A 22,601-nucleotide genomic window follows, 5' to 3' on the forward strand; every position below is an offset into this window, starting at 1 on the left:
AAAAGGGGAGGAGAAGAGGCACAGAACACCAAATGTCTGCAAACATTACAGACAGGGCAAGATATATACAGTCCACAACACACAGCAATACAAAATACCACATGCCCAAATTGCATTCTAGGTACAAATTCACCAGGGGCCATAGTCAGTAGGTAGGAGGCGGGTAGCCAGGCCTCTCCAATGCCCAGTAGCGAGGCGGGTTCCGCCACAAGCACTATTACTTATCTATCTCTGGCAGTCCCAATAAGCTAAATGGATCAGGACCCCACAGATCAGGGGTAGAGATCAGCAAACGACTCAAGATTCGTTCCAGGATCGGTTTACCAATTTTTTTTTTTAAGTTTGGTTAGGACTCAAATCGATTCAGGCCAAACTGAAGTTGCTCCAATTGCCCTGAAAGTTTGTATATAACCCCTTCTAGCCTTCTAGGACTCCGATTTTTTTTAGGAAAACTTGATATCTCTTTTTATTTTTTATGAATTTTTTTTCCTCCCCTCTCCCCAAGCTCTGAAACGCAATGACAGCAATAGTAAATGAATGACACTAACATACATAGCTGTGGGTAAATGCACATTTGACATCAATAACATACAGCGTGTTTAAAAACACACCACATAGGCACATGTATTATGCTTTTTCACATTCCAAAGCTTCCAAAATTGTCCCTTATCGTTGGTAGATGATATTGGAACACACACAGTTTTATGGGATAAAAAAAAAATGGCTTGTTGGGGGACCAAGCACCCAAAAATTATGTCTTGACAGGGTTGGAATGCCTGCCTGTATGACATGCACAAGTGTTGATTGTCAGAAGAAAAAGTGGCTTGTTGTGAATGAGCCTGAAAAAATTCTCCCTTTTAATTGGAAGTAGCACCACTGCAGTTTGATGTTGATGTTGAAAGGGTACGGTACGGATAAAGTGATATGCGGCTGCAATAGTAGCAGCAGCAGAAGCAGTATAGTATGGAACATATTAGAGAGTAGGTTGGCTGTCTATGGGTAATAGCAGTGCTAGTGATTATAGTGGTGGTAGTGGTAGTTATAGTAGATGCTTTGCATTAATAGCGGGGACAGTAGGGGAGTAGCAGTGAGGAGCAGCAGCAGCTGACACAGTGGAGGCCGGCAGGGTGCAGCACAATGGAAGCAGCCTTATGGAAGATGATGGTTGGCAGGTCGCGGCAGTGGCATGATGGAGGCAGCAGCTGCCATACAGAACGTGATGGTAGGCAGTTCGCAGCAGTGGCACAATGGTGGCAGCAGCTGCCATACAGAACGTGATGGTAGGCAGGTTGCAGCCAGTGGCGTATCTATCACGAGGCAAACAAGGCATTTGCCTAGGGCGGCACTTGCCAATGGGGCGGCAAAATGCCTTGTTTGCCCCTGTCCCATCCGTCTTATATGTTGCCGCCGGTATACTCAGAAGATCCGATGGTATATTCTAACCCCCAGGCGTTCCCATGGTGACGGGGACGCTTGCCTGGGTGTTAGAATATACCATCGGATCTGTGTTTTCACAATCTCAGTGAGATCGTAAAAACTCAAATCCGATGGTATATTCTAACCCCCAGGCGTTCCCATGGTGACAGGGACGCTTGCCTGGGGGTTAGAATATACAGGGCCACGCCGCTCACAAGAGAACATTTATAAACGAATCATTAACTTTAACTTTAATCATTGCTAATCTCTTTACTGGATATCTTACTCTGTCTTGACTCTTAGCTCTGGTAACAGCAGGCAGTGCGGGCGGCGCTCACTCACTGACGTCATGCGCCTGCGCCGCCTAGTGGAAGGAGCAGGTGCGTGACGTCAGTGAGTGAGCGCCGCCCGCACTGCCTGCTGTTACCAGAGCTAAGAGTCAAGACAGAGTAAGATATCCAGTAAAGAGATTAGCAATGATTAAAGTTAAAGTTAATGATTCGTTTATAAATGTTCTCCTGTGAGCGTCGGGGAGGGGGATCTGTTGATGGCACTATTTAGGGGAGGGGGATCTGTTGATGGCACTATTTAGGGGGGAGATCTGTGGATGGCACTGTTTAAGGAGGGGGATCTGTGGATGGCACTATTTAGGGGAGGGGATCTGTGGATGGCACTATTTAGGGGAGGGGATCTGTGGATGGCACTATTTAGGGAAGGGGGATCTGTGGATGGCACTATTTAAGGGGGAGATCTGTGGATGGCACTGTTTAAGGAAGGGGATCTGTGGATGGCACTGTTTAGGGGAGGGGGATCTGTGGATGGCACTGTTTAGGGGAGGGGGATCTGTGGATGGCACTGTTTAGGGGGGAGATCTGTGGATGGCACGGTTTCGGGGAGGGGGATCTGTGGATGGCACTGTTTCGGGGAGGGGGATCCGTGGATGTCACTGTTTAGTGGAGGGGGATCTGTGGATGGCACATAGGAAGGGGTGGGGTTTAGAGAGAAAGGGGTTTGGCCTTGACAGGAAGGGGGGGGGGTAGAGAGAAAGGGGTTTGGTCTTGACAGGAAGGGGTGGGGTTTAGAGAGAAAGGGGTTTGGCTTTGACAGGAAGGGGTGGGTCAAATTTATATTAGGGGGGTTCCCGAGTTTAGTCTCGCCTAGGGCAGCACAAAACCAAGATACACCACTGGTTGCAGCAGTGGCAGCAGCAGCCTTACAGAACGTGATGGTAGGCAGGTTGCAGCAGCGGCATGATGAAGGCTGCAGCAGCAGCCGTACAGAAGGGGATGGTAGGCAGGTCACAACAGTGGCATAATAAAGGCGGCAGCAGCAGCCTTACAGAACATGATGGTAGACAGGCCACAGCAGTGGCATGATGTCGGGAGGCAGACAGTAACAGTGGCAAGATGGGACACTGCCAGCAAGGCTAGATCTATTCATCAGGATTAGCCAGAGGAGTGCAAAAATCAGGAGGATTCAGCTTGGTTGGCTTTGACAAAAGTGATGTTTGGGACACTGGCAGAGGATAACTTGGTCCGTTTAGGTGCTACCATGCCCCCCATGGTGCTGAAAATCATCTCCTAGATGACACTGGAGGCTGGCCAAGAAAGAAGAAGGAGAGTGTGCTGTGACAGTTCGGGCCACTGTTCCATTCTGCCTGTCAATTCCATGGGTTCAGGGAAAAGGGTGCTGTGCATCATGCAGGAAGCATGTGTTATTTCGCCAAGGTTCACGATGGCCATGATGTTGCGCCTATTGTTGCTGACCACCTTGCCAAGTTGGAGTTGGTGGGGTGACAGCTAGTGGAATGTTTGCTGCCTGACTGACTTGAGCAACTGCTCGCCGTTGTGGTTACTCTCTCCCCAGCCGATCAGCTCCAACACAGCGTTGCAAAGCTTGACTTGACAATTTTGATAGTAAGGAGGGGTAGTGCGAGCAACACTTTGCCCTGCTGCTGTTGGGGATGGGAACCTGTCCATAGAGGAGGAGGAGGGGGAAACGTGCCTGGCTCCCACTTGATCATGGGGGTCAAAACGACCTGGCCTCATTGCCGGGGTGCTGCCTCATCGCTGCTGCTGGAAAAACATTGAAATACATGTATTGTCCCTGCCTGTAAGAGCTGCTTCAGGTGTCCAGCAACTTGGCCAGGTGGGAATCAAGCTTGCAAACTATCAGATTGCTGGACACGTAGAGTTGTTTCTTGGCCATGCATTTTGGTATCAATGGCTGACAATGGAGCAAAGGAGGATAAGTCTGAGTTAGAGAAGCAGAAAGGGATAATGACGATGTGAAAGACAGCATACTGGTCATGGATGTGGCCTGGCTGCCGCAAGGGGGACCAGGAGAAGAAGGGATCTCCTGCTGCAGTCACTGGTTGCCACCTCTGTTTGCCCACAGGATGGGGTGATACCACTTCATGTGGTTCAATAGAGCTGTGGTGCCTACATTTGTGTTTGCCTGCTCACGTCTTATTTTGCTTTTGCACAGCTTGCAGAAGGTAATGCATTTGTCTTCCGGCAGCATGGAAAAAAAATGCCAGATGGGAGAGAGGTAGAGGCAGGCGAGTTCGGCTTAGGTCTGGCATGTTTTGGGCCTAACCCACCCATAGCGCCAGCGGTATCACCAATCACCAGATACCGAAGCAGAATGGCCCTACCAGTTCATTAAGAGATACTTGGCCACTGCTCTATATCGCTGCCACCATCAGCCTCCTCCTGTGATGTTGCCTCCTCCTCAGCACCCCGTCCTGGTTCCAGGTCCTGTCCAGCACACAATTGTCATCAGAGTCCTCAACCTCCCATTCGCTTCTATCAGACTGTGAGATATTACGGTGGGTTTTTTGGGCCCGCTCCCCTGCTTTGCCCGACTGCCACTGTCACTGCCCCCAATGCCAATACCATGCCTATGGATGCCACTACCACCATCAACAGGGCAATGCCTGGGGTCTGCAGCCTCTTCCACCACCTCCTTAGGGCAGTACAAATGCTGACTGCTCTCACACAAGTCATCAAGACTTGACAGGAATCCACTGAAAGCCTTCTTTGGGGCTGCAAGGAGGACCCTCCATGGCATGGTGTTGGACTCTAAGGTCACCTCCACATCATCCTTCTGCGACTGACAGGAGGAGTGAGCCATCAATCTACAATCTCATCCTCTTTCTCCTCAACAATAATGTTTTGCCTTTTTGAAGCCAGCAGAGACAACTGCGGCCTACTGCTACTACTACTTCTGGGATGATAGTTGGTGCTACTACTACCCACATTCTGGCTCTGGGTCTTTCGTTTGGGACCCTTCCGTAGCTCTGACATTTTTGGGCCTCTCAGATAATATTGTGCACTACCCTGTGCATTAGTGCAGTAATTGCATATATATGCTGCTTTTAATAATATAACAACCTAAAAAAAAAAAAACTCCCCCCAAAAGATATTTTGAAAACGTCTGAAGACTGCAATAAATGGAAATGGATTTTGGCCTAAATTCGTTATCACTCCCACATGCTTTTGTTTTGTATCCTGTATATTGATATAGTACTCACGTACAGGGAGTGCAGAATTATTAGGCAAGTTGTATTTTTGAGGATTAATTTTATTATTGAACAACAACCATGTTCTCAATGAACCCCAAAAACTCATTAATATCAAAGCTGAATATTTTTGGAAGTAGTTTTTAGTTTGTTTTTAGTTTTAGCTATTTTAGGGGGATATCTGTGTGTGCAGGTGACTATTACTGTGCATAATTATTAGGCAACTTAACAAAAAACAAATATATACCCATTTCAATTATTTATTTTTACCAGTGAAACCAATATAACATCTCAACATTCACAAATATACATTTCTGACATTCAAAAACAAAACAAAAACAAATCAGTGACCAATATAGCCACCTTTCTTTGCAAGGACACTCAAAAGCCTGCCATCCATGGATTCTGTCAGTGTTTTGATCTGTTCACCATCAACATTGCGTGCAGCAGCAACCACAGCCTCCCAGACACTGTTCAGAGAGGTGTACTGTTTTCCCTCCTTGTAAATCTCACATTTGATGATGGACCACAGGTTCTCAATGGGGTTCAGATCAGGTGAACAAGGAGGCCATGTCATTAGATTTTCTTCTTTTATACCCTTTCTTGCCAGCCACGCTGTGGAGTACTTGGACGCGTGTGATGGAGCATTGTCCTGCATGAAAATCATGTTTTTCTTGAAGGATGCAGACTTCTTCCTGTACCACTGCTTGAAGAAGGTGTCTTCCAGAAACTGGCAGTAGGACTGGGAGTTGAGCTTGACTCCATCCTCAACCCGAAAAGGCCCCACAAGCTCATCTTTGATGATACCAGCCCAAACCAGTACTCCACCTCCACCTTGCTGGCGTCTGAGTCGGACTGGAGCTCTCTGCCCTTTACCAATCCAGCCACGGGCCCATCCATCTGGCCCATCAAGACTCACTCTCATTTCATCAGTCCATAAAACCTTAGAAAAATCAGTCTTGACGTTTCAGCTTGTGTGTCTTGTTCAGTGGTGGTCGTCTTTCAGCCTTTCTTACCTTGGCCATGTCTCTGAGTATTGCACACCTTGTGCTTTTGGGCACTCCAGTGATGTTGCAGCTCTGAAATATGGCCAAACTGGTGGCAAGTGGCATCTTGGCAGCTGCACGCTTGACTTTTCTCAGTTCATGGGCAGTTATTTTGCGCCTTGGTTTTTCCACACGCTTCTTGCGACCCTGTTGACTATTTTGAATGAAACGCTTGATTGTTCGATGATCACGCTTCAGAAGCTTTGCAATTTTAAGAGTGCTGCATCCCTCTGCAAGATATCTCACTATTTTTGACTTTTCTGAGCCTGTCAAGTCCTTCTTTTGACCCATTTTGCCAAAGAAAAGGAAGTTGCCTAATAATTATGCACACCTAATATGGGGTGTTGATGTCATTAGACCACACCCCTTCTCATTACAGAGATGCACATCACCTAATATGCTTAATTGATAGTAGGCTTTCGAGCCTATACAGCTTGGAGTAAGATAACATGCATAAAGAGGATGATGTGGTCAAAATACTCATTTGCCTAATAATTCTGTACACAGTGTATAGATGCTGGTTTGAATATAATTAACCTAATAATTATTTTTTTTATTGTAAACGTGTGAACACAGAAACAAAGGGAAATTAATTTAGGCCGAAATTTTGTATCACTTATAGATACGTTTGTGTGCTGGCTTATGTGTTGGTGCACTGATTACCTATATGCTGGTTTAATTTAATTGAACAACAATAAATTTCCAATCGTGTGGAGAAATAAATGAACATAAACAGATGTTTTAGGGCCAGGTAGATTGCTTTTTCTGTTGTAATCATGTACAGTCAGGTCCATAAAAATTGGGACATTGACACAATTCTAACAATTTGGGCTCTATACACCACCACAAAGGATTTGAAATGAAACTTACAAGATGTGCTTTAACTGCAGACTGTCAGGTTTAATTTGAGGGTATTTACATCCAAATCAGGTGAACCGTGTAGGAATTACAAAATTTTGCATATGTGCCTCCCACTTGTTAAGTGACCAAAAGTAATGGGACATAATAATAATCATAAATCAAACTTTCACTTTTTAATACTTGGTTGCAAATCCTTTGCAGTCAATTACGGCCTGAAGTCTGGAACACATAGACATCACCAGACGCTAGGTTTCATCCCTGGTGATGCTCTGCCAGGCCTCTATTGCAACTGTCTTCAGTTCCTGCTTCGGGCATTTTCCCTTCAGTTTTGTCTTCAGCAAGTGAAATGCATGCTCAATCGGATTCAGGTCAGGTGATTGACTTGGCCATTGCGTAACATTTCACTTCTTTCCCTTAAAAAACTCTTTGGTTGCTTTTGCAGTATGCTTTGGGTCATTGTCCATCTGCACTGTGAAGCGCCGTCCAAGGAGTTCTGAAGCATTTGGCTGAATATGAGCAGATAATATTGCCCAAAACACTTCAGAATTCATCCTGCTGCTTTTGTCAGCAGTCACATCATCAATAAATACAAGAGAACCAGTTCCATTGGCAGCCATACATGCCCACACCATGACACTACCACCACCATGCTTCACTGATGCTTAGGATCATGAGCAGTTCCTTTCCTTCTCCATACTCTTCTCTTCCCATTACTCTGGTACAAGTTTTTAGACAACAAAAAGAGAAGGCCTCATAGGGTAAATATGTAAAGTGCTGTTTTCCCTCACCTAGGGGAGGTAGTATGCTCACCTGTCAGAGTTGCACCTAATTGGGTGCAACTACAATGAGGGATGAACAATAGTGGGGATTGGTTGGTGCCGCCGGTCTTGTCCAATCACCCTTCAGTCGGGGCCAAACCACCAATCGGGTGAGCTGTAGATTTGCTGGACCAAGGAAGGCCAAAATGAACGGACAAAGTAAAGGGAGCAGAACCACAACCAATGGTCAGAAAGATTTCAATTTAATCCAAGACAACGCGTTTCGGGGTGCATGACCCCTTTATCAAGTCTACAAAAAAATAATATCACAAAGAAACGTCTATATAAAAATAAAAATAGAAAGTATATCCAAAGTTGAAACTAATTGCATAGGAGTATATACATACATATACAGTACAGACCAAAAGTTTGGACACACCTTCTCATTCAAAGAGTTTTCTTTATTTTCATGACTATGAAGGCTCATCAAGAGAATGCCAAGAGTGTGCAAAGCAGTAATTAAAGCAAAAGGTGGCTACTTTGAAGAACCTAGAATATGACATATTTTCAGTTGTTTCACACTTGTTTGTTATGTATATAATTCCACATGTGTTAATTCATAGTTTTGATGCCTTCATAGTCATGAAAATAAAGAAAACTCTTTGAATGAGAAGGTGTGTCCAAACCTTTGGTCTGTACTGTATATATATATATATATATATATATATATATACATAAATATACACATACATATAATATAGAAAGACTTAATACTCATAATTAGGGATGAGCGAACCCGAACTGTATAGTTCGGGTTCGTACCGAATTTTGGGGTGTCCGTGACACGGACCCGAACCCGAACATTTTCGTAAAAGTCCGGGTTCGGTGTTCGGCGCTTTATTGGCGCTTTTTGAAAGGCTGCAAAGCAGCCAATCAACAAGCGTCATACTACTTGCCCCAAGAGGCCATCACAGCCATGCCTACTATTGGCATGGCTGTGATTGGCCAGTGCAGCATGTGACCCAGCCTCTATTTAAGCTGGAGTCACGTAGCGCCGCACGTCACTCTGCTATGATCAGTATAGGGAGAGGTTGCAGCTGCGACGTTAGGGCGAGATTAGGCAGATTAACTCCTCCAAAAGACTTCATTCTGTGATCGATCTGCAGCTGTGGATCATTGAAGTGCTATTATTGACTTGCTCACTTTTTTGAGGCTGCCCAGAGCGTTTTTAGATCCCTTTTTTTCTGGGGTGATCGGCGGCCATTTTGTGACTTGTGGTGCGCCAGCACAAGCTATCACCAAGTGTATTTAACCATCGATAGTGTGGTTATTTTGTGCTATATCCTACATCAGCTGCAGGCTGAGCCTGTGTCACCTAAGTGCATTTAACCATCAACAGTCTGGTTATTTTTTGGCCATATACTACATCAGCTGCAGGCTGAGCCTGTGTCACCGAAGTGCATTTAACCATCGACAGTCTGATTATTTTTTGGCCATATACTACATCTGGTGCAGGCTGAGCCTGTGTCACCCAAGTGCATTTAACCATCAACAGTGTGGTTATTTTTTGGCCATATATTACATCAGGGGCAAGTTGAGCCTGTCACCCAGCGCCTAAAAAATAGACCTGACATTTCTATTTAACCAAATCTGTACTGTTTTAGCTGGTCAAGTTATTTGTAGTGACCGTAAAAGCACACTTTTTTTTCTGGGTTGAAAAACCATTCCCAAATTTGCCATTCTCAAAATAACTAGTTTCTGGTATTTGAGGCCTACTTGAAATCTATCCCAAAAAGAATATCTTACATTGAAGGTACTGATAGTGTCATTCAGAAAAACCTAAGACCAGGGCCGGCTCCAGGTTCATGTGGGCCCTTGGGCGATAAATCCCAGTGGGCCCCCATGAGGCATTTTTTTACATTGACATGTCCCCCTGTGGCTCCTACATGGTATAATGACCCCCAGTGGCCCCTATACAGTATAATGACTACTAGTGGCCCTTCACACAGTATAATGACTACTAGTGGCCCTTCACACAGTATAATGAACCCCCAATCCCCCCCCCCCACTGTATAATGACCACCTGTGGCCCTGCATTCAGAATAATAACCCCCAGTCGCCCCCATTTAGAATAATGACCCCCAGTAGCCCCCACACTGGGGGAATACTGTATGGATGGGGCTCTGGGGGTGATTATACTGAATGTAGGGTCATTGGTGATCATTATACTAAATGGGGGACACTGGGGGTCATTATACTATGTAAAGGGCCCTCACAGTATAATGATCCCACAGTGACCCTCCATTCAGAATAATGACCCCCAGTCGCCCCCACACTGGGGGTTATACTGTATGGAGGGGGCACAAGGGGTTATTATATTTAATGGGGGCTCTGGTGGTCATTATGCTAAATGGAGGGTCAATGGGGATCATTATACTAAATGGGGGGCACTGGGAGTCATTATACTGTGTAAGGGGCCCTCACAGTGTGATGAATGACCCCCCAGTGGCCCCCTCACATACCTATCATTGCAGGGGAGCTGGTGGTCCTGTCATTAACTAACCGCAGCTCCCTGCGCTCCTTCTCTACGGCGGCCCGCTGCAGCAGTGAGCCAGGCCTGGAGGAGAGAAGGAGATGTGCAGTGATGTAGCTCGAACTGACTGGGCCCCACAGCGAAATTTAGTACGCCCCCATCCCTCGTAATGTGTGTTCACATTACGTTTTTCCTATCGGTTTGATGTATACAAATGTGCAGCACTCCACGTTTTTGTATCCTGCAGAGTCAAGTAAAAAATGCATACGTTAACGTATATGTTTTTTTACCATGGAACTGTATGGTGAACGGACGCCACTGTACGGCATCAGTCTGAGGCATCTGTCAACGCAGACATTTTTGGTATACATTAAATGGATGGAAAAAATAGGATGTGAACCCAGCCCTAGTGTCAGAATAAGGCTACTTTCACACTTACGGCAGAGAGATCCGGCAAGCAGTTCCGTCGCCGGGCAAAATGTATGCTAACTGATGGCATTAGTAATGCCTGATCAGTCGAAAAAATGCATTGAAATGCCGGATCAGTCTTTCCGGTGTCATCCGGCAAAAACGTATCCGGCATTTATTTTTTCACCTTTTTTTCAGTCTGCGCATGCGCATACCGGAAGGACGGATCCGGCATTCCGGTATTCTGAATGCCGGATCCGGCACTAGTACATTCCTATGGGAAAAAATGCCGGATCCGGCATTCAGGCAAGTCTTCAGTTTTTTTAGCCGGAGATAAAACCGTAGCATGCTACGGTTTTCTCTTTTGCCTGATCAGTCAAAACGACTGAACTGAAGACATCCTGATGCAAACTGAACGGATTACTCTCCATTCAGAATGCATGGGGATAAAACTGATCAGTTCTTTTCCGGTATAGAGCCCCTGTGCCGGAACTCTATGCCGGAAAATAAAAACGCAAGTGTGAAAGTACCCTAAGCACCAGTACATAGCGGAGCAGCGTGGCGGAGAGGGGAGGCCGCCATGTACTGACAGAGCGCTACCTGGTCCTGGTGGTCAGGGGTGAGGACTGTGTTTCCCAAGGATAATTTTCTACTGGGAAATACATGGCACGGTATAATACACTAGAATCTATATAATATAAAGATATTAGCCCTACCCCCGAATAATAATACAATTAGGTGGTCATTTATTATATAGAAATACGTCTATATTAGGCGTATTTCTGACACAGATTGTGGCGCAAAGGTCCTTAACACCGCAATCTGTATCTTTTCCCGCTCATGCCAGGTCTAAAAAAAGTGGTGTGGGCAGGGAAGGGGATACAGTTATGGCCATACAGTTATTGGATACCACCGCCATATAGTGATAACACCGCCATACAATGATAAAACCACCATACAGTGACCGGATAAAAGGGTATAAGAGGGCACAGTACAGGGAATGACTATGGGCACTGCACAGAGTGTGGTAAGAGGGCACAATGCAGGGTATAAAGGGGCACAGTACGGGGTGGGGGGCACAGTACGGGGTGGGGGGCACAGTCACCTGACCCTGTGACGTTAGAAGGTCCTTATGGTGAATGCGGTTCAGATGCCACCATAATGAGGCAGAGGAGTGAGACAAGGGCCCTGGATGGACCGGAGGGGTGGACACAGCAAGTAGGTGGAAGGGGCTCTGAGGGGGATTCATACAAGAAGTGGCAAGAGGTCTGTGCAGGGCAGCAATAGGAGATAGGAGGGTGGGACAGGAGCCCTGGATACATGAGGGAGGAAAGGAGACAGCAGGGGCCCCATGAGGATGATATAGGACAGGATATGGGGGGGGGGGGGGACAGGTGTCATGGAGACAAACTGCTTAATGAAACAGTAAAACCACTAAATAGAATGAAGCAGCAGATCGAAGAGTCCCCCCCTTTCCTTCTGTCCCACAGAGAAGAGACAGTCACAGTGCAGACTCACTCACAGACTGTCTCCACACTTCTCTGCTCCAGCTCCAGCCCTGCGGTCTCTCTCCTCAGGCAGTGTCCTGTGTAGAGGGGGCGTGTCCTGTGTAGAGGGGACGTGTCCTGAGTCTCTGCAGCTCAGAGGGCCCACCAAAGGGGTACTGCGTATGTGAAATGACAGCAGTGAGAGCTCCCATCTGTATTGATGGAAGTGCTCATAGCAGCTCAGTGGGCCCCCCCAGGAGCATTGGGCCCCGGCACTTGCCCGGGGATGCCGGGTTATGACGCCGGCCCTGCCTAAGACACACGCTAGCGTGCTGATAGAAATCTGATTCTGTGATTAAACCTATACCTGTCACACAGCGCAAAAAAAAACAGGCCTCACATCTCTATTCAACCAAATCTGTACTGTTTTAGCTGGTCAAATTATTTGTAGTGACCGTAAAAGCAGACTTTTTTTTCTGGGTTGAAAAACCATTCCCAAATTTTCCATTCTCAAAATAACTAGTTTCTGGTATTTGAGGCCTACTTGAAATCTATCCCAAAAAGAATATCTTACATTGAAGGTACTGATAGTGTCATTCAGAAAAACCTAAGACACACGCTAGCGTGCTGATAGAAATCAGATTCTGTGATTAAACCTATACCTGTCACACAGCACAAAAAAAAACAGGCCTCACATCTCTATTTAACCAAATCTGTACTGTTTTAGCTGGTCAAGTTATTTGTAGTGACCGTAAAAGCACACTTTTTTTTCTGGGTTGAAAAACCATTCCCAAATTTGCCATTCTCAAAATAACTAGTTTCTGGTATTTGAGGCCTACTTGAAATCTATCCCAAAAAGAATATCTTACATTGAAGGTACTGATAGTGTCATTCAGAAAAACCTAAGACACACGCTAGCGTGCTGATAGAAATCAGATTCTGTGATTAAACCTATACCTGTCACACAGCACAAAAAAAAACAGGCCTCACATCTCTATTTAACCAAATCTGTACTGTTTTAGCTGGTCAAGTTATTTGTAGTGACCGTAAAAGCACACTTTTTTTTCTGGGTTGAAAAACCATTCCCAAATTTGCCATTCTCAAAATAACTAGTTTCTGGTATTTGAGGCCTACTTGAAATCTATCCCAAAAAGAATATCTTACATTGAAGCTAGTGATAGTGTCATTCTGAAAAACCTAAGACACACGCTAGCGTGCAGATAGAAGTCTGATTCTGTGATTAAACCTAAACCTGTCACACAGCGCAAAAAAAAAAACAGGTCTCACATCTCTATTCAACCAAATCTGCACAGTTTTAGCTGGTCAAGTTATTTGTAGTGACCGTAAAAGCACACTTTTTTTTCTGGGTTGAAAAACCATTCCCAAATTTGCCATTCTCAAAATAACTAGTTTCTGGTATTTGAGGCCTACTTGAAATCTATCCCAAAAAGAATATCTTACATTGAAGGTACTGATAGTGTCATTCAGAAAAACCTAAGACACACGCTAGCGTGCTGATAGAAATCAGATTCTGTGATTAAACCTATACCTGTCACACAGCACAAAAAAAAACAGGCCTCACATCTCTATTTAACCAAATCTGTACTGTTTTAGCTGGTCAAGTTATTTGTAGTGACCGTAAAAGCACACTTTTTTTTCTGGGTTGAAAAACCATTCCCAAATTTGCCATTCTCAAAATAACTAGTTTCTGGTATTTGAGGCCTACTTGAAATCTATCCCAAAAAGAATATCTTACATTGAAGCTAGTGATAGTGTCATTCTGAAAAACCTAAGACACACGCTAGCGTGCAGATAGAAGTCTGATTCTGTGATTAAACCTAAACCTGTCACACAGCGCAAAAAAAAAAACAGGTCTCACATCTCTATTCAACCAAATCTGCACAGTTTTAGCTGGTCAAGTTATTTGTAGTGACCGTAAAAGCACACTTTTTTTTCTGGGTTGAAAAACCATTCCCAAATTTGCCATTCTCAAAATAACTAGTTTCTGGTATTTGAGGCCTACTTGAAATCTATCCCAAAAAGAATATCATACATTGAAGCTAGTGATAGTGTCATTCAGAAAAACCTAAGACACACGCTAGCGGGCTGATAGAAGTCTGATTCTGTGATTAAACCTATACCTGCCACACAGCGCAAAAAAAAAACAGGCCTCACATCTCTATTTAACCAAATCTGTACTGTTTTAGCTGGTCAAGTTATTTGTAGTGACCGTAAAAGCACACTTTTTTTTCTGGGTTGAAAAACCATTCCCAAATTTGCCATTCTCAAAATTGTGGTGAACAGGAACAATGAGGAAAACATCTAATAAGGGACGCGGACATGGTCGTGGTGGTGTTAGTGGACCCTCTGGTGCTGGGAGAGGACGTGGACGTTCTGCCACAGCCACACGTCCTAGTGAACCAACTACCTCAGGTCCCAGTAGCCTGCAGAATTTACAGCGATATTTGGTGGGGCCCAATGCCGTTCTAAGGATGGTAAGGCCTGAGCAGGTGCATGCATTAGTCAATTGGGTGGCCGACAATGGATCCAGCACGTTCACATTATCTCCAACCCAGTCTTCTGCAGAAAGCGCACAGATGGCGCTTGAAAACCAAGCCCATCGGTCTGTCACATCACCCCCATGCATATCAGGGAAACTGTCTGAGCCTCAAGTTATGCAGCAGTCTCTTATGCTGTTTGAAGACTCTGCTGCCAGGGTTTCCCAAGGGCATCCACCTAGCCCTTCCCCAGGGGTGGAAGAGATAGAATGCACTAACGCACAACCACTTATTTTTCCTGATGATGAGGACATGGGAATACCACCTCAGCACGTCTCTGATGATGACGAAACACTGCTACGTCTTTCTGCAGTGTGCAGACTGAACAGGAGGTCAGGGATCAAGACTGGGTGGAAGACGATGCAGGGGACGATGAGGTCCTAGACCCCACATGGAATGAAGGTCGTGCCACTGACTTTCACAGTTCGGAGGAAGAGGCAGTGGTGAGACCGAGCCAACAGCGTAGCAAAAGAGGGAGCAGTGGGCAAAATCAGAACACCCGCCGCCAAGAGACTCCGCCTGCTACTGACCGCCGCCATCTGGGACCGAGCACCCCAAAGGCAGCTTCAAGGAGTTCCTTGGCATGGCACTTCTTGAAACAATGTGCTGACGACAAGACCAGAGTGGTTTGCACGCTGTGCCATCAGAGCCTGAAGCGAGGCATTAACGTTCTGAACCTTAGCACAACCTGCATGACCAGGCACCTCCATGCAAAGCATGAACTGCAGTGGAGTAAACACCTTAAAAACAAAGAAGTCACTCAGGCTCCCCCTGCTACCTCTTCTGCTGCTGCTGCCTCGGCCTCTTCTGCTACTGCCGCCGCCTCGGCCTCTTCCTCCGCCTCTGGAGGAACGTTGGCACCTGCCGCCCAGCAAACATGGGATGTACCACCAACACCACCACCTGCATCACCAAGCATCTCAACCATGTCACACGGCAGCGTTCAGCTCTCAATCTCACAAACATTTGAGAGAAAGCGTAAATTCCCACCTAGCCACCCTCGATCTCTGGCCCTGAATGCCAGCATTTCTAAACTACTGGCCTATGAAATGCTGTCATTTAGGCTGGTGGACACACACAGCTTCAAACAGCTCATGTCACTTGCTGTCCCACAGTATGTTGTTCCCAGCTGCCACTACTTCTCCAAGAGAGTCGTGCCTTCCCTGCACAAACAAGTGTCCGATAAAATCAAGTGTGCACTGCGCAACGCCATCTGTGGCAAGGTCCACCTAACCACAGATACGTGGACCAGTAAGCACGGCCAGGGACGCTATATCTCCCTAACTGCACACTGGGTAAATGTAGTGGCGGCTGGGCCCCAGGCGGAGAGCTGTTTGGCGCACGTCCTTCCGCCGCCAAGGATCGCAGGGCAACATTCTTTGCCTCCTGTCTCCTCCTCCCCCTACTCAGCTTCCTCCTCCTCTTCTTCCACCTGCTCATCCAGTCAGCCACACACCTTCACCACCAACTTCAGCACAGCACGGGGTAAACGTAAGCAGGCCATTCTGAAACTCATATGTTTGGGGGACAGGCCCCACACCGCACAGGAGTTGTGGCGGGGTAGAGAACAACAGACCGACGAGTGGTTGCTGCCGGTGAGCCTCAAGCCCGGCCTGGTGGTGTGCGATAATGGGTGAAATCTCGTTGCAGCTCTGGGACTAGCCGGTTTGACGCACATCCCTTGCCTGGCGCATGTGCTGAATTTGGTGGTGCAGAAGTTCATTCGCAACTACCACGACATGTCAGAGCTGCTGCATAAAGTGCGGGCCGTCTGTTCGCGCTTCCGGCGTTCACACCCTGCCGCTGCTCGCCTGTCTGCGCTACAGCGTAACTTCGGCCTTCCCGCTCACCGCCTCATATGCGACGTACCCACCAGGTGGAACTCCACCTTGCATATGCTGGACAGACTGTGCGAGCAGCAGCAGGCCATAGTGGAGTTTCAGCTGCAGCACGCACGGGTCAGTCGCACTGCGGATCAGACCCACTTCACCACCAATGACTGGGCCTCCATGCGAGACCTGTGTGCCCTGTTGCGCTGTTTCGAGTACTCCACCAACATGGCCAGTGGCGATGACGCCGTTATCAGCGTTACAATACCACTTCTATGTCTCCTTGAGAAAACACTTAGGGCGATGATGGAAGAGGAGGTGGCCCAGGAGGAAGAGGAGGAAGAGGGGTCATTTTTAGCACTTTCAGGCCAGTCTCTTCAAAGTGACTCAGAGGGAGGTTTTTTGCAACACCAGAGGCCAGGTACAAATGTGGCCAGACAGGGCCCACTACTGGAGGACGAGGAGGATGAGGATGAGGTGGAGGAGGATGAGGATGAAGCATGTTCACAGCGGGGTGGCACCCAAAGCAGCTCGGGCCCATCACTGGTGCGTGGCTGGGGGGAAACACAGGACGATGACGATACGCCTCCCACAGAGGACAGCTTGTCCTTACCTCTGGGCAGCCTGGCACACATGAGCGACTACATGCTGCAGTGCCTGCGCAACGACAGCAGAGTTGCCCACATTTTAACGTGTGCGGAATACTGGGTTGCCACCCTGCTGGATCCCCGGTACAAAGACAATGTGCCCACCTTACTTCCTACACTGGAGCGTGATAGGAAGATGCGCGAGTACAAGCGCACGTTGGTAGACGCGCTACTGATAGCATTCCCAAATGTCACAGGGGAACCAGTGGAAGCCCAAGGCGAAGGCAGAGGAGGAGCAAGAGGTCGCCAACGCAGCTGTGTCACGGCCAGCTCCTCTGAGGGCAGGGTTAGCATGGCAGAGATGTGGAAAAGTTTTGTCACCACGCCACAGCTAACTGCACCACCACCTGATATGGGACGTGTTAGTAGGAGGCAACATTTCACTAACATGGTGGAACAGTACCTGTGCACACCCCTCCACGTACTGACTGATGGTTCGGCCCCATTCAACTTCTGGGTCTCCAAATTGTCCACGTGGCCAGAGCTAGCCTTTTATGCCTTGGAGGTGCTGGCCTGCCCGGCGGCCAGCGTTTTGTCTGAACGTGTATTCAGCACGGCAGGGGGCGTCATTACAGACAAACGCAGCCGCCTGTCTACAGCCAATGTGGACAAGCTGACGTTCATAAAAATGAACCAGGCATGGATCCCACAGGACCTGTCCATCCCTTGTGCAGATTAGATATTAACTACCTCCCCTTAACAATATATTATTCTACTCCAGGGCACTTCCTCATTCAATACTATTTTTAATTTCATTTTACCATTATATTGCGGGGCAACCCAAAGTTGAATGAACCTCTCCTCTGACTGGGTGCCGGGGCCTAAATGTGTGACAGTGGCCTGTTCCAATGGTGGGTGACGTGAAGCCTGATTCTCTGCTATGACATGAAGACTTATTCTGTGCTGACATGAAGCCAGATTCTCTGTTACGCGACCTCTCTCCTCTGCCTGGGTGCCTGGGCCTAAATATGTGACAGTGGCCTGTTCCAGTGGTGGGTGACGTGAAGCCTGATTCTCTGCTATGACATGAATACAGATTCTGCGCTGACATAAGGCCAGATTCTCTGTTATGGGACCTCTCTCCTCTGCCTGGGTGCCTGGGCCTAAATGTTTGACAGTGGCCTGTTCCAGTGGTGGGTGACGTGAAGCCTGATTCTCTGCTATGACATGAATACAGATTCTGCGCTGACATAAGGCCAGATTCTCTGTTACGGGACCCCTCTCCTCTGCCTGGGTGCCTGGGCCTAAATGTGTGACAGTGGCCTGTTCCAGTGGTGGGTGACATGAAGCCTGATTCTCTGCTATGACATGAATACAGATTCTGCGCTGACATAAGGCCAGATTCTCTGTTACGGGACCTCTCTCCTCTGCCTGGGTGCCTAGGCCTAAATGTGTGACAGTGGCCTGTTCGAGTGGTGGGTGACGTGAAGCCTGATTCTCTGCTATGACATGAAGACAGATTCTGCGCTGACATAAGGCCAGATTCTCTGTTACGGGACCGCTCTCCTCTGTCTGGGTGCCGGGGCCTAAATGTGTGACAGTGGCCTGTTCCAGTGGTGGGTGACGTGAAGCCTGATTCTCTGCTATGACATGAATACAGATTCTGCGCTGACATAAGGCCAGATTCTCTGTTACGGGACCTCTCTCCTCTGCCTGGGTGCCTGGGCCTAAATGTGTGACAGTGGCCTGTTCGAGTGGTGGGTGATGTGAAGCCTGATTCTCTGCTATGACATGAATACAGATTCTGCGCTGACATAAGGCCAGATTCTCTGTTACGGGACCTCTCTCCTCTGCCTGGGTGCCTGGGCCTAAATGTTTGACAGTGGCCTGTTCCAGTGGTGGGTGACGTGAAGCCTGATTCTCTGCTATGACATGAATACAGATTCTGCGCTGACATAAGGCCAGATTCTCTGTTACGGGACCTCTCTCCTCTGCCTGGGTGCCTGGGCCTAAATGTGTGACAGTGGCCTGTTCCAGTGGTGGGTGACGTGAAGCCTGATTCTCTGCTATGACATGAATACAGATTCTGCGCTGACATAAGGCCAGATTCTCTGTTACGGGACCTCTCTCCTCTGCCTGGGTGCCTAGGCCTAAATGTGTAACAGTGGCCTGTTCAAGTGGTGGGTGACGTGAAGCCTGATTCTCTGCTATGACATGAAGACAGATTCTGCGCTGACATAAGGCCAGATTCTCTGTTACGGGACCGCTCTCCTCTGTCTGGGTGCCGGGGCCTAAATGTGTGACAGTGGCCTGTTCCAGTGGTGGGTGACGTGAAGCCTGATTCTCTGCTTTGACATGAATACAGATTCTGCGCTGACATAAGGCCAGATTCTCTGTTACGGGACCTCTCTCCTCTGCCTGGGTGCCTGGGCCTAAATGTGTGACAGTGGCCTGTTCCAGTGGTGGGTGACGTGAAGCCTGATTCTCTGCTATGACATGAATACAGATTCTGCGCTGACATAAGGCAGATTCTCTGTTACGGGACCTCTCTCCTCTGCCTGGGTGCCTGGGCCTAAATGTGTGACAGTGGCCTGTTCCAGTGGTGGGTGACGTGAAGCCTGATTCTCTGCTATGACATGAAGACAGATTCTGTGCTGACATCAGGCCAGATTCTCTGTTATGGGACATCTCTCCTCTGCCTGGGTGCCGGGGCCTAAATGTGTGACAGTGGCCTGTTCCAGTGGTGGGTGACGTGAAGCCTGATTCTCTGCTATGACATGAAGACTGATTCTGCGCTGACATGAAGCCAGATTCTCTGCTATGGCATGAAGAGACTGATTCTCTGCTGACATGAAGCCAGATTCTTTGCTATGGCATGAAGAGACTGATTCTCTGCTGACGTGAAGCCAGATTCTCTGCTATGGGACCTCTTTCCAATTGATATTGGTTCATTTTTATTTTTTTCATTTTTATTTTAATTCATTTCCCTATCCACATTTGTTTGCAGGGGATTTACCTACATGCTCTTTCCTGGGCTGTTTTACAGCCTTTTTAGTGCCCAAAAGTTAGGGCCCCCATTGACTTCAATGGGGTTCGGGTTCGGGACGAAGCTCGGATCGGGTTCGGATCCCGAACCCGAACATTTCCGGGAAGTTCGGCCGAACTTCTCGAACCCGAACATCCAGGTGTTCGCTCAACTCTACTCATAATAAATAAATTGGTAAAATGCAATGGTAGCTAAAAACTCATTATATGTATCTATAGCATTAATTCATGCCTGTCACTAGCCTTATATTAAGATCGTTATAGTTGAATCTAACGACAATATAGCGATAGGTGAATAGTTTGACCATGTATTTGGGTAAATAATTGGTGGAAATTAAAATAAAACATGTGGATGGTGATGGGTAGTATACTGGCGCTGCAGAGGAAATTATGTTGCAAGGCATAGGCGATCCCTGGAAGACTATAATGGGAGTGGGTGTGCTAAGCTGAAGAGCTGTGCCGGAGGGAGAAACAGTACCTGATGGATTACAGGTACACTGGCCGAATGTGAATGTGGCCTACAATATGTCGGCCACACCATACAGTCGCTTTGGGAACGCTTAAACAAGCACCGGTGGAACATTGTACATGGCTTCCAGAAACAGTGTTTCAAGACATTTTTTTATTACGTCATGACAAAGATCCTTCCAAACTTGACATACTTGATATACTACCCATCACCATCCACATGTTTGTATGAACCAATTAAATATTATGGCCACATATATAAGTTGGTCCCCACATTAGTCTGTTACCTATGCATACCTATAGGATCTTTAGAGGTGGGAAGTGACACATCTCTCTATATCCTATACTGATGGGCTTCCTACTGATCTATTCAATTACATTTATATACATATATTCACTATGTGTACATTTTAGTGTGTTCATTTAATCATGTATTTACTCTATCAATGGATTGCCATAAGTAATTTTTATCATCACTATTATTTTTATTTTATTCTTATTTTTATTTTTTATTTTTATTTTTATTTCCACCAATTATTTACCCAAATACATGGTCAAACTATTTACCTATCGCTATATTGTCGTTACATTCAACTATAACGATCCTAATATAAGGCTAGTGACAGTCATGAATTAATGCTATAGATACATATAATGAGTTTTTAGCTACCATTGCATTTTACCAATTTATTTATTATGAGTATTAAGTCTTTCTATATTATATGTATGTGTACATTTATGTATTTATTATTTTATATATATATATGTATATATATATATTTGTATATACTCCTATGCAATTAGGTTCAACTTTGGATATACTCTCTATTTCTATTTTTATTTTTATAGACGTTTCTTTGTGATTTTATTTTTTTGTAGACTTGATAAAGGGGTCATGCACCCCGAAACGCGTTGTCTTGGATTCAATTGAAATCTTTCTGACCATTGGTTGTGGTTCTGCACCCTTTACTTTGTCCGTTCCTTTTGGACTTCCTTGGTCCAGCAAATCTACAGCTCTGGTACAAGTTGTCAACTCTCAAGATGAGATCCAAAGAGCTGTCACTATCAGTGAAGCAAGCCATCATTAGGCTGAAAAAAACAAAACAAACCCATCAGAGAGATAGCAAAAACATTAGGCGTGGCACAAACAACTGTTTGGAACATTCTTAAAAAGAAGGAACACACCGGTGAGCTCAGCAACACCAAAAGACCCTGAAGACCACGGAAAACAACTGTGGTGGATGACCGAAGAATTATTTCCCTGGTGAAGAAAACACCCTTCACAACAGTTGGCCAGATCAAGAACACTCTCCAGCAGGTAGGTGTATGTGTGTCAAAGTCAACATTTAAGAGAAAACTTCACCACAGTGAATACAGAGGGTTCACCACAAGATGTAAACCATTGGTGAGCCTTGCAATCCTTTTTGGCTCACTCAGGGATCCGTAGCTTCTTCTCCTCAGCTGTTTCTTGTCCGTCACTCCCAACCTCCTTATATTCCCCTCTCCCACTTCTCTGGTTGCCAGATATAGAGCTTCCTGCCTGGACTTCTATACTGACCCACTGGAGCTGTGTAGCTGTGTTCCCTGGTTGTTGTTCCAGAACGTTACCCTCCGGATCCCTGTTGGGCCTTGGTGGTCTGCTGTTGTCGCCCACCTGGGATTATATGTTTGTCTGTATTGTCTTTCCTCTCCTTGGTGTTTTCCTCTTAGTGTCAGTGGTGCGGACTAGTGATCCCACTGCCCCGTTCACTACATAGGGCTCATCTTAGGGAAAGCCAGGGTTTAGGCACGTGATTGGCGTACGGGTGAGGAACCCATCTAGGGACGTCAGGGCAGTCAGGTGCCAGCCGCAAGGTGAGTCAGGGGTCACCATCTTTCCCTCTCCCTTGTACAGGGCCTTCCCATTTCCCTCCCTTTGCGTGACGCCGGTCATTACAATAACTCGAAATACCTCTTTAATTAACACACAGACCAAGCAATCCATTTAGTACATTGGCATCTACCAAACATTCACTCACTTTGCTCTGTGCTGATACAAAATTATAAAATATAGAGCAACAGTTTTTACGGAAAAGAGATTGC

The sequence above is a fragment of the Bufo bufo genome, chromosome 2 (genome assembly GCF_905171765.1).
Source record: "Bufo bufo chromosome 2, aBufBuf1.1, whole genome shotgun sequence".
In the NCBI taxonomy this organism is placed as follows: domain Eukaryota; kingdom Metazoa; phylum Chordata; class Amphibia; order Anura; family Bufonidae; genus Bufo; species Bufo bufo.